Below are 7,489 nucleotides of genomic sequence, written 5' to 3'. Positions count from 1 at the left end.
CTGACATGCTAGAAATTGCCATGCTGACTAACGTTCCTGTTAATTTAACTTTTTTTCATGTTTCAAGTGATTTTATTTCTAATAAAACGGTCCTTTTCCCTTCATTGTGAAAGCTAAACTTAGCTTATAAACTTGTAAGTAAGTATATTGGGTAGGATGCAGGTATATGAGAATTTATTAACTGAAGTATGGTAACTTCAAGGGAGAACTCAAATAATGTAGTATCTTAGAAAGGCAAAGTCAAACTTCCACGAAATGAACACCAGGAAATGAGTACTTGAAAGGGGTGAAGAGGGATCAAGGGGAGAGGGGTAGACAAATGAAGAAAAGAAGAAGGGGGAAATGTGGTGAAGAATTCAATGTATATCCAGAAAATTAAGGACAGTGAGGGAAAAGGAGGTCTGGAAGAGGTTGGTAAAAAATGTTGAAGGGTGACATTGCTCAAGATGCATTGTATTCATAAATTCTTTTATTAAATGACAACTCCTTTATACAACTTTTGTAAGATAATAAAATGTGTGAAATGAAAAATAAAGTGGTCTTTGGGGGTTTTATGATCTTTATCAAGAAGAGTCTGTCTGTTGTTAACTTCCTGAGGAGTTATACTAAAATGTGCTTTCTCTTGAAAAGAAAGTCCCCTGAGCTGGTCACTGGTAGTAATCTGATAGTATAGTTTAATCCTGTAATACCAGCTACTCAGGAGACTAAGATCTTTGATCATGTTCAACTAGTGATCCTGGAAAGATACATTTTACCTCCAATTAACCAGCAAAATTCCAGTGGTTGAGAGTCAGCCATAAGTGAAAAGGTTGAGTTAGGAATGTGAGGCTCTAATAGCAGCACCAAAACAAAAACTCACCTGCCTTTTCATTCTCTCCATTTTAAATACATTGCTTAAATATTTACAACCATGTATGAGAATATATACAACTATATAGGTAATTTCTTTGTTTCATATTTTTACTGTCTACTATGGGAAAAAATAGCATCATTCACATAGTTACATAATGAGACTCGGTCATATACACACATACACACACACACACACACACACACACACACACACACACACTCCTGTTTTCATCCTTAGGCATACATTCTGCAACTATTTTATTTTGACAAGTTTATGTACGGCTAGATAATGGTAAAGTTTGGAAAATGACTGCAAATATTACCTCCCCATATATACATTTAGTTTATAAATTAGGTATTGTTGAGAGGGTTGGGGCCAGATGGGGAGAATGATGGGAGAGGTCACATTAAGATAAACTTCACTCATAAACTGACATGTTGAATTGAAATCCCTTTGCTCAGCTAATTAAAGATAATTTTTAAAAAATGGGACTGGGAGTATGGATTAGTAGTAGAGTGCTTGCCTAGTATGCATGAAGTCCTGGATTCAATTCCTCAATACTGCATTAACAGAAAAAGCTAGAAGTGGCACTGAGGCTCAAGTGGTAGAGTTCTAACCTTGAGTAAAAGAGGCTCAGGATCAGTGCCCAGGCCTTGAGTTCAAGCCCTGGGACTGGCAAAGAAAAAAGGAGGGAGGAGGCATGGTTCAACTGGTTATAGAGCACTTCCCGTGCAAGCAGGAGTCCCTGAGATCAAACTCCAGTAACACGAAAAAGAAAAGAAAAAAATGAAAACTAAAAGGCATGGTAAGATATTAGCAACAATAAGTAATACTTTGCAGTGCAATTGTTAATAGAATAATACAAAGTTTTAAATAAAATTACGGTTTCTTGGATGCATGAATTTCAAACCCTCCACAGTTGATCAAATAACTGAGGATACTACTAAATAACTAAGTAAAATAAATACTTGATACATTCCAATTATATGCTGGATACTCTGAACAAATGATTATTATTGTCCCAAGGTGGACACAGAAGTGACATAATATCTTTACCAATTCAGAGTGGCATGCAACTTAAAAATCATGAATTGCCTATTTCTAGAATTTTTCATTTAGTTTTTTTTTGGACCATGGTTAACTATGAATAACTGTAATGGCAGAAAGTTATCCTCCATGGGTAAGTTACATTTCTTTCTTTGCACTTATTATAGTTCTTACATAATGGTTACTTACTTTTTGGTTACCTATTTACCTCTTTTTTTTCTTTACCTCTTAAACTGGGGTTGTGTCTGTTCTGTTTGTTCCTATTATTCTCATGCATCTCAGAACATGTTGAACATACTGCTGCTAAGTCACATCTGTCATCCTAGCTACTGAGGAGGCTGAGATCTGAGGATCGCGGTTCAAAGCCAGCCAGGACAGGAAAGTCCATGAAACTCTTATCTCCAGTTAACTTTAAGAGAAAGAGAGAGAGAGAGAGAGAGAGAGAGAGAAAGTGGATCTGTGGGTCAAGTGGTATAATGCTAGCCTTGAGCAAAAAAAAACTGAAAGACAGCTCCCAGACCCTGAGTTCAAGTCACAGGATGGAAACACACACACACACACACACACACACACACACACACACCACAAGTTAAAACCCAACAATATTTCTTTAATAAGTAAATGAGTATATGCTATCAGTATTCAAAAGGCAAATGAAAGAAATAAAAAGACTTGGAACTTTGTACTTAGAAAACCAACACTTTATAAAGTTTTATTCTTTCCCCTCCCCACCCCCTAGAACCTCTGCTCCAGGACCTGAAGCATGCTAGGTAAGCATTCTACAATTTCATACACACAAAACACATACACACACACACACACACACACACACACACATCAGCCTTTTTCTTTCTTTTTTTTTCTTCCTTCTTCTCTTCCTCCTCCTCATTCTCGTCCTCCTCCTTCTTTTGTTTCTTCATCCTTTTTTAAGATAGTCTCCCTAACTTTTCCTGGACTGGCCTCAAACCATGATCTTCCAAATCTGCCTCCTGAGTAACTGGAAATACAGGTATATGCCACCTGCACTTTTTAGGACATTTAATGTGCACAAGGATCACTCAGAAATCTTGTTAAAACAAAGTGCTTGATTCAGTAGTTTTAGTCATGTCTGAGATTCTGCATTTATTTAAATTCCTAGATGCTGTTGATGGTGATCTGGAGACTATACTTTGAATAGCAGGTCTCATGTTTCATTACGATTTTCCTCTCTGACTTACTCTGACATTTTATAAATCACAATCAAACCAAAGGTATCCCTTATGCTTCACATGTGCTCTGTCAGGAAGTATACCCCAGCCTACAATCATCTTTAAATAAAGATACTTTCAAGAAACTGCCCTATAAAGTCCTTTCTGACTAATCTCTATGGTTAATATTGAGAAAAATACTTATTAAAATTATCAAGTACTTATTTCATCCTTGATTTGATAAATTAAGAAGTTTGAGTCAGGAATCCTGTTCCCTCTGGAAAAACTTGTTGTTATTTTTTTCACAAGGAAAAATAAGTAATTTGAGCCTGTATGTATTTTTAGTTTGGCCAGTATGAATTCAAAGCCAAATCTGTATTAAAAATGTAACAAGGGCTGGGATGTAGCTCAGTGGCAAAGCGCTTGCCTAGCAAGCGCAACGTCCTGGGTTCGATCCCCAGTACCAAAAAAGAAAAGCAAAAAAAATACAGTTAAAAAAAAACAAACAAAAATGTAACAAAACTTATAGACTATAGATCTATGTATTTGTGTCCCATAATAACTCTTAGTCTTTACTTCCATTTTGAATTTATATTTCACCTGTAGGGGATTTCTATCCTACTTATAACATTTTATAAATAAATATCAATGAATGTGATTGAACTAGAATTTCAATAACTGGATAATTTCTTAAGGCAGGGGAAACTGTCCTCAACAGGGACTTAAGAATGTTGAAAGATTTTAGTTTACCAATATGATACAAACTCAATAGACTCGTTAATCCACTGCCAAACACTTGCCAGGACATGGGAGACATTCTGTCATGTTTTGCCATTATTGCACATTAGAAATGTCAACTACAGTAATGAGCTAAGATCCTAATGCCAAAGTAGTATGGTCAGTAGCATACACCAGCCTTTGATCCACTGCTAATTTCTCCAATGAGACTGTAAACTGGAAAGCAGAAGCAGAATTTCTTCTCGTTAGTGACCAAATCTTTGGCAGCTGGTACCTTGCAAACCAACATTTTGGAAGAGAATAATAAATAACCCTGACTACAACCTAAATTTAAAAGTCAATGCTTTACTTATCTTAGCATTCTTTTATGCATAAATTTATAGCTCTGGGTTGTGGTTGTTTTCCCAATGGCCTGGATGCAACCGAAAAACTTCCTTTCCAAATTAGAGTATTTTTAATAGATTCCAATTTTACTTTCTTTGTTAGTATGGCATAAAAATGTAATTTGTTTTGCCCTGCAATCATCTCCCAGGCCATTTCTGAATAAATATTTAACCAGTGACCAGCCAGAAAATGAAAATTTTCTGAGCAAATACTCAATGATGTGTTTCTGAATTAGGTGATATTTCAGAAACAAAACTGACTACAACTGTAAAAGGTGTTCCCATTTAAAAAATATAAACATGAAATGTTCATGTAGCTTCTCACTGGCAGACCTATTTTGAATCCACTGGGATTCTTAGACAAAAATAAAAAGCTAACATCTTTCAACTTAAAGTGAAACTTGTGATCCATAACAAACCATAAAAATCAAGTAAAGTGTATTGACTTATATCTGGTTTGTTGGTTCATTCCTAATACTTCTACCTATGTTGAATATCATGAGATATGTATGTATATATATGCTAGTACAGATCTGTTTATCTATGGGGGGAGAGAGAGAGAGAGCATACTGGAGATATAACACATTACTTGAAACAGCCTGATAATGCCACAAATAATCCAGAAATCACAACAGGAAAGGGAATATTTTAGATGGGTTTTACAATGGACTTGATTCAACTAATACAATTATTATAGGCAATATTTTAAGTGTGCTAATTTTGTAGAATCAGCAATTTTGACATTGATTTGTTTGTTTATATTTGCAGTTCTGGAGATTAAGCCCAGGCCTTTGTGAAGGTAGACATTTTTTCTTTATTTATTGTGAAAATACTAGACATTTATTCTTAAGATGTCATTTGCCATTGCTAAAGTCAAGAAAACTTACTTAAACATCAGATTGAGGGCTGTATCCCACATTTCCCACTTTGGTCTAGAGTTAGCACTCAGCTATGCTACCTTTTAAATAATGAATATGGATGATCTTGTAGCAGTTTTGTTTTCTTGCTTGCCAATTTTCAAATTCCATAGAAAACTCAAATTAAGGGAAGTAAATCCTGCATCTCTCACATAAAATTTGTTGGCAGTATATAAACTTTAAAAGAAATAATGATGTACTTTCAAATTACTATGAAGCAACACTTAAAATTATTGAACACTTAAAAATATTGAACATTTTGTTGTGAACCTTTTGAGTGAATCCTTTCATTATCACAACAATCTACTTTGATGAAATAAAAACTTTTTTGTGTATGCTAATTGTGAAGGCTTGAACTCAGGACCTGGGCACTATCCTTTAGATTTTTTGCTCACCACTGGTGCTCTACCACTTAGCCATACTTTCACTTCCAGCTTTTTGGTGATTAGTTAGCTATATGAGTCTCAGGGGACTTTCCTGCCTGGACTTGTTTCAAATCCCCAGATCTCAGCCTTTTAAATAGCTAGGATTACAGGCATGAGACAGTGGAGCCGGGTTTAGACACCATTATTCTCTATTACACAGATAAAGTGGCTGAAGTATGTTAAATTAAGAATTTACTCATGCTCTCTCATCGATAAATAAAGGCATGGGGGCTTGACCCCACACAAGAGTCCATCTCTTGCCCTTAATCACTAAGCCAAGAAAAACATGTCTCTAGCTGAGAAATCTACTGATCCTGGTACTTTAAAAGAAAAGGCTTATTTGTAAATTATGACTCGAAATATGGATTATCATTTCTTCAAGGGTGCTGACTCACAGATCAAGACAAATCAATGTCATAAATGTCCTCACTGGGTGTATGTTGAACCACATGGCCTCTGCTAAGAAGCTGTAGATGCTGATAGGAACTAGATCAGGTTAGTTAAGGACTAACGCCGTGGCAGAGGACACCAGACCAGGGCACCACCTGAGCCAGGAGAAAGCGGACCAGAAGAAAGCCGGAACAGTGGTTGTAGGGAACTTGCTTCCCGTGAGGAGGGCCACAGTGAGGGATGGACCGGATATGAGTCAAGAGGGCCGAGGCAGGGGCCCGGAAGGACTGAGAGCCTCGAGCTGGTGAGTTCCACGGCGTTTCTGGGCCCTTCGAATTCCAGCTTTTTCCACGAGGATTCTTTCCTTCGCACCTCCTCCTGGTGTCCCAGGTCCTTCCATAGTTTTCCCCGGCAAATTCTCTCACCTCCCCCCCCCAGCCCAGCATTTCATTTCACTTGGGCCTGGGAGGACCCCAGATGCTGGGGGGGACGCTGGGCCCCCCACCCCCACCCAGAGGGTGAATTCGTGGGGGCAGCGAGGAGGGGAGAAGAGGAGAAGACCCCAGACCGACCTCCTGGAGCAGCACCAGCAGCCCAACAGGTTGGGTTCGGGTTCATCAAGCAACTGGCATCAGGCCATAGAAGGAACTGGAACCTTCACTTGCCTGCGCACATGGGTTCAAGCAGAGCTTCGAGTCTCATAAATCAGTCCGCTGCTCACTGAAGAATTTAACAAGCATTGAGTCTTCAGTTTGTCACCTGCTTGGCCAGCAAAGACGATAGAGGTGTATATTTATATCCAGATATGTCTACACATATATCACCACTGAAAATTCTAGACATAGGAAATTGGAGGAAGGGACAATTAAGTTACCTAGAGATGATTTGGCTTCTAGGGTAGGGTGTCAAAAAAGGAGAGAATACAATAAATAGCGTGTGGTATAATTTTTGTTTGTTTGTGGCAGTGCTGGAGAATGGAACCCAAGGCCTCTGGCCTTCTAGGCAAGTAGTCTACCTTTGAGTGCCACCCCTAACGTTTAGCAATTGCTTTATAAGAGAAAATACCCTGAATCTTATTAAGAAATATGAGTTTGGAGAAATCAAGCTTGAATTAAAATTCAGGGGCCTTGTTCTGACACAAAACTCTGGTAAACCTTTTTTCAAAAAACATTAGGGACTAAAAGAGGTGGAGGGAGTTTTGCATTAGCTGTTGTAGATCATTATACAAGTCCATTAAAGAATAATTGTAATATCAAATAGTGATTCTTAATTTTGCTTACCAGTGAATTTTGCTGTATTTTCAAGGAAGATTATTATGATTATTTTTCTACCATTGGATCAAGCTTTATTGAAGAAAATTTATTTACAGTTTTAGTCGTGTACAGAAGGTAATAATTCAATAAATTGAAAATGCACAGCTAAAATTTCTATTTCAAAACTATTGAATTGCTGAAAAATAAGGAAATAAAAATTCTCGATTAACATTATCAAGTGTTGTATGTCTTGATGCACTCTTTCCAACCAGTAATATGCCCCTTCAAAGTTATTT

Source organism: Dipodomys ordii, unplaced genomic scaffold, assembly GCF_000151885.1.
Source record: "Dipodomys ordii isolate 6190 unplaced genomic scaffold, Dord_2.0 Scaffold41, whole genome shotgun sequence".
In the NCBI taxonomy this organism is placed as follows: domain Eukaryota; kingdom Metazoa; phylum Chordata; class Mammalia; order Rodentia; family Heteromyidae; genus Dipodomys; species Dipodomys ordii.
Note: the sequence above shows the minus strand (reverse complement) of the source record.